Source organism: Corythoichthys intestinalis, chromosome 11 (genome assembly GCF_030265065.1).
Source record: "Corythoichthys intestinalis isolate RoL2023-P3 chromosome 11, ASM3026506v1, whole genome shotgun sequence".
Taxonomy (NCBI): Eukaryota; Metazoa; Chordata; class Actinopteri; order Syngnathiformes; family Syngnathidae; genus Corythoichthys; species Corythoichthys intestinalis.
This window is the reverse complement of record NC_080405.1, coordinates 31,699,670-31,705,776: the sequence shown is the minus strand read 5'-3', so window position 1 is coordinate 31,705,776 and position 6,107 is coordinate 31,699,670. Positions and strand designations below refer to the sequence as shown.

General features: G+C 40.0%; 1 long non-coding RNA gene across 1 annotated transcript; it reads left to right on the top strand.

The window, feature by feature from the left end:
• The first annotated feature begins 1,345 nt into the window (after positions 1-1,345).
• Positions 1,346-5,683, top strand: LOC130923778 (uncharacterized). The gene is made up of 3 exons (XR_009064775.1): positions 1,346-1,664; positions 1,777-1,993; positions 4,901-5,683. It is a non-coding gene; the product is annotated as an uncharacterized LOC130923778 (long non-coding RNA).
• Positions 5,684-6,107: the final 424 nt, after the last annotated feature.

Below are 6,107 nucleotides of genomic sequence, written 5' to 3'. Positions count from 1 at the left end.
CCGTCAATACTAGCCAATGAGTTAAATAAGGGCTCAGATTAGATTTCAAGAAGAGAAATAGTCCTTTGAAGCTGAATATAACAAATCCAATGAAAGAAAATCTGCAGTTGAGGCATGAACTTGCTCAGGAAAAACAAACACACGTTTTATTAACTTGCTGATGATTTGTAAGCGTAAACTGCATTTTGTAAGCCCGTGGCCTGGAGGGCTTAGAGAAGAACTAAATTGATGGAGACTATATGCCAAATGCTTGCCCGGGGGATATTCTGTCCTTTCTAATAGAATTACAAGCTTCTGATAGATGCATCTTTTCTCCAGGGCTACTTGTCTGTCAAACATTAGGTCACACTCAGCGCCAAGACGGGTGGTAGAAGGCCTGCAGATGAGGGGAATTGAAGGGGGCTGAGGGCAGCGAGAAGAAAACGTCTGGAGAGGTGCCTCACTCCCTGCCAAGAAAAGAAGGCAACAAAAGTGAGAAAAGGGGGTGAGGCAGGAATGAGAGAAAGAGAAAGGCTGGGAGCTGGTGAAGGAGAGTGAAGTGAGAGGAGCTTGGGGGTGAAAGAAAAGGGAGAGAGTGAGAAGGCTACAAAAGGGGTGCATTTGAATCCTCCCTAATTACGTCCTGCGTGATGGACAGGACCTGCAGACATGTCTGCTATTCTTTTGGAGTGTGTGTGTGAGTGTGTGTGCGTATGGAGGGACAGTGTGAGCATGGGAGGGGCCGGCCTCTAGTAGAGATGTCTACTGCCAGCAGCCTGAATGGGACAAAGACCTGAATAGAAACTTCAAAGCGACCTCTCGGAGCCCCCCTCCTCCTCTTCATCATAGTCCCTCACCCGTGTGACGGTCAACAAGCTCCTGTTGAAGCGTGAGCGCTGTGATTCACAAGTTATTTCCCAGCAAGTGCGTGCATTTCTTCAGGAAAAACATGAATTTTCAAGTGTGGCTTATTTTATGGATGTGTATTTTTCTTACTCATGAGGTTGTTAGGCTTTTAGGAGCGCATTGCAGGATGCAAAAATAATTGGAGCGGAGGATCTGACTCATTGCGTCTCCCCGCCTCCCCGCTTCACATCGCTCCCTCTGAACTGAGCGCTGGCTGTCTTTGGCAGGACCAGAAGAAAAAGGAGCCCACAGAGCTAACGTGCTGAAGACACGATTGCCGCTAAATGACACAGTGGGATTTAGCGTCTAATTTGATCCCGCTTTTTACTGATTTTGGCTTGTTTTATAAGATCTTGTGGTGTGAGTCATGTAATTATTCCACCGAGCGTGGGCTTCTGATGAACATCCACTTATCTCCACCTTCTCCTCTTACAGCTCCACTCTGCCAGGGACTGTGGGAATAAACAGGAAGTGGCGAGAGTGAGGGCCAAGCCAAAAGTGGAAAGATAAGATTTGTGTGAGTTATGTGCGTGTGTGTGCCTGTCCGGCCTGAGTCCACTTGCACCCGTCAAGAGTCAGGTCAGGCTCCGAAGCTCATGGGATTAACATTTCATTGTTGCTGCCTGGTGTCTCCGACACGTCCTTGGTGACATCATCACTCAGGAGCACATGATTCATCTCACTTCACCGCTTAACTGAATTCAAGAGCTATTATGGACCACCTCTAATCTGAAGAATGAATAAAGTAGTCTTATCAGAGTTCTATTTTACCCTGGCAGGTGCAGTATAGAGGCCCTCTATAGCTTCCGTCATATTACTTACATGACAGCCTGTAGAATTATGGCTGTACTTAAATATATTTAAAATCATGTCATTGTGCTTTTCTTTCAGATCTTACCACCAGCCGTCATCTGCTTCTGGAAAAATACACTTGTACTTGAGCCACAGAAAATCCCCACTGAGATAACCTTATCATAAGATATGTTATCCGTCACTCTGATGATGTCATGTGTTTTCAGTGCAGCTATAAATACAACGGCCATAAACATTCCAGAAGGCAATGCCTACATACTACACGCTACAAATCGCTAGACGTGAGGAAAAACAGGTAATGTACACACGAGCTTGAGGAAAACCTGACGGAGACTTGAAAATCATTAAATTATTGTCTCTTGTCAAATTATCTTGTAACTCTCAGTGCAGTGCAGCAAGGTGAGTTATTGCTGAAAGGAGCTTTCTTTAAAGTAGTGTTAAGAGAAGAAAATCATTAGAAGTAAGAAGAAGAAAGCGTAATCACATGAAAGCAAAAATAGAACAGCTTCAGAATGCACTTTGTTAGACAACATATTAAAGAGAAATGACTGCAAACGTAAATTCCTTGTAAATTAGATAGTGTTAAGTGTGTTTGCAAATCATATTCTAACAATATTCAGTTGCCTTGAGAACACTACGAACTCATTCATTGCCAGTGCCAGGTATATTGTGGTAGTTGGTAAAAGAGGCAATTTTGTTTAAAAGACCTATTGATGGCAACAGACATCCAAGCCATTTCAATTGGTAGGGGCTAGAAGTAATCGAACGATTTCTATCTATCTTGAAATGGATTAGACATCTAATGCCGACAATAGCAGCCAAAAAGTTAATCCATGTGAGGTTACAAGAGATTTATAAAACAACAACAATAAATAAAAAAATTCAAGAGCAAAATACATATGGTCTGAACTCGTTTGAATTTGTCGGGTTTTTTTAATCAATTTATTACAGTTTGTTTTAATAGATTTTTTAAAGTTAATTTTATTTACAATTTTTAAAGGAGTTTTTATGTTATGATTTTTTTTTCCCAATAATTGATTTTCCCCAAACTGGGGCCTTTAATTAATTCATTTTATTAATGTGCAAGCAACACTAATACTTCAATTAGGTGTCAAATGGGGGCCGCAGAATATTGTCCCGTAGGCTGCAATTGGCCCCTGGGCTGCCAGTTGGAGACCCCTACCCTTTTTAAATGTGATGATGTTTTTTTTTTTTGGTGCAAATTTTGAATGTGATGCCTGAAATACATACAATTCTTTGTGTGATTTTTTTGCTTTGAAAAGCAAAAATAAGACTGAAATGTCACTCGGTTCAGGTTAGCATGTCGGCTAGCTGTCAAACCCTCTTAATTTGTTTACATTCTCCGAAGCCAGGGCAGGGAAATGACAAAAGCCAGACTAACTACAGTGGCATAAAATATCGTTCGGGAGGTGCGACAGTTTTGACCATTATGTAGTAATTTTGCCATGTCGTACTGAATAAATGCATTTTTAATATTTCATATTCCATTTAGCTCAAGACTGTCATTTGTCATGACCATACCATTTATTTAGTAATTGGGGAAAATTACATGAATAAAAAGAACACCCTGTAAAAATATTGGAGTAGAGAGATTGAAACAATGACATTTTGCTGCTCTCTTTGTTGCATTTTCCTCGTTCTAAATAATTCCCGCTGAATTCTAAATCAGATGAAACCATGACCCTGCTGACGTCATCCCCCTGTTGGGGACGCTAGTGCCCTATAATGATAAGTAGAGATGTCCCGATCGATCGGCAGCCCGCTTTTGAATCGGCATCCCGATCAATCGGGTCCGATCACGTCATTTTCAAAGTATTGGAATCGGCAAAAAAATATCGGCCATGCCTTTTTATAATTTTTTTTTTTTTTTTTAATGAAATCATTTTCTAATTGCATTTAACGTTACAGACATAATATGTTACACTCATCCAGAGTCTTTAGGCTTAAGCTAGGGTTATCAAATTTATCCCGATAACGGCGGTAATTAATTTTTTTTTAAATGTATCGCGTTAAAATATTTAACGCAATTAATGCATGCACTGCACAACCCACTCAAGCATTGTCGCGCTCAATCTGTAATGGCGCCGTTTTACCTGTATAGAGAGATAAAAGGCAGCGTATAATGAGGAGAATGAATTTTGGAAGCCTTTGGAGCCTTTTTTTAATTGGCTAAAGCCTTACAATCCCTCTCCCTATGATTAGAAATATCATGGGAAGCAATGTGGGGAAGCAAGGTAGCAATTGATCTTTTTCTTACCACCTTATGTTATTTCCCAATGCAGAGAAGATATATCAATTGGTAGCACTACGCACAGTCATGGTTCCACTTCCCATCATGCATTTGGACATGGCTACAGTATCATTTACTGAAAGCTCAACAAATACATTAGATTGCAATATTTAGTCACAATATACAAAGTCTCAAGTCTATCCGTGGATCCCTCTCACAGAAAGAATGTTAATAATGTAAATGCCATCTTGAGGATTTATTGTCATAATAAACAAATACAGTACTTATGTACTGTATGTTGAATGTATATATTCGTCCGAGTTTTATTCATTTTTTTCTTAATGCATTGCCAAAATGTATATGATCAGGAAAATTATCGGGAATGATTGGAATTGAATCGGGAGCAAAAAAAAGCCATCGGATCGGGAAATATCGGGATCGGCAGATACTCAAACTAAAACGATCGGGATCGGATCGGGAGCAAAAAAAACATGATCGGAACAACCCTAATGATAAGTGTGGCTAAATGGCAGATTAAAAATCTAATTTCTCATCTGCGCTTTGCCAAATTGTTGTATATAGTCGAATCGTCTCAAAATAGATTCTAATTCACATAATAATGCTATTTAAGACTTTTTATCTCCTGTCATACGCACTTTAAGTTTCCAGCTTATTATCAACCTAATTTTATTCATGACCAAAAAATTCAATCTAAAAATGCTAAAGGAGAAATCGGTTACTTAAATTGAGATTTGGTGTTGTGAGCACACCTTGGGCATCTCGGAACGGGAACAAAAGTAAGGTTGTTTAAACTCTTAAATCTAAAGGTGTCCTTGTTAGCAAGCAGCTGAGGGTACACAACCACACTCAGCCTCACCATCAAAGCATTAGCAATTACTCCCATGCTCCTTCACTCTGGCATAAATCTGCTCTTATCTCCGTTCGCTGCAGGATCTGGGAATATCAGCCTCAGCATCTGCTCCAACTACAAAACCAGCCTCTAAAAGCACAACAAAGTGGCTCTGCAGGCATAAATAAAGGCGGGAGGGGCACCGGAAAGAAGAGGAGGCAACATAGGAAAGAAAAACGAGGCGCAAGGGTGTGTCCCCGCTTGTTTTATTTGCCTTAAGCATTTTGGATCATTTATTTTGTGATCTGTCAATCAGCAAGAAAGAATACTATTTTTCTTCACTGTTAAGTGTGACTCAGCTTTCAAAGTCTTCACAGGAAATAAGGATGAGTAGGAAGGAAAAGGTCAACAACCTTGCTTGGGCTCAAAGGGTAGAACAGTTAGTCGTTGGGGAAAAGAAGGTATACCAGTGAAGGCCACTGTGTCATATTTATGACAGGAGGAGAGCTAATGGTTGTCTGTAAGAGGATCTGTGAACTCAACTGAGAAGTCACTTCCTAAGGGACCACTTACGCGACAACGTTTTCCCTGAAAATGGAAAACAAAAGTCTTTTTTGGCGCATTTGTTTATACAACAGTAGAGTTTCAGAGGCTTAAAACATTTGAAAAGGGGGCCTAAGATTGGAAGTTTTGGAAAACAACACAGTTATTGTTTCCATGTAAACACAAAAGACATTTGTCTGTGGGGGGAAAGAAAGGACAAGCGCGTGCATGTTGAAAATTGATCAGTAAATGCAGTAAATGTGTGTGTCATAGCTCAAAAATTTCTCTTGAGGTTATTTGTTTCTGGTTGAAGATTGATTTGGTGGTGTAATCGAGTTTAGTTTATTTCTGGTGTCTCTTTACTGCCGTCTTTTTTTCTTTTTAGTTATTAAATCAATTTGTATCCCTTTTGTCAGCGTTTTTTTGTTTGTTTTACTTTTTTTTTTTCATTGCTGCATTAATGTGTTAACCCTTTCATGCACATTTTATTTTTTTTTTTCAAAACCCCTATAGGGCACTTATTTAACTCATTGGCTGCCAGTGACCGCGCTAAACGTGCAGTCCATTTTGACTGGGAGGGGCGAATGAACGTTCGCACTGAAACATAATTAATTACTGCTAGTGTTCTCTGGATTGGACCTAATTCGACATCAATGGCATGCAATGAGTAATGTTCACACTATAAGCCACCCACCAAATTTGACACGAAAACAACATTCGTTCATAGATAAGCCGCACTGGACTATAAGAAAGAAGCAGCTGTCT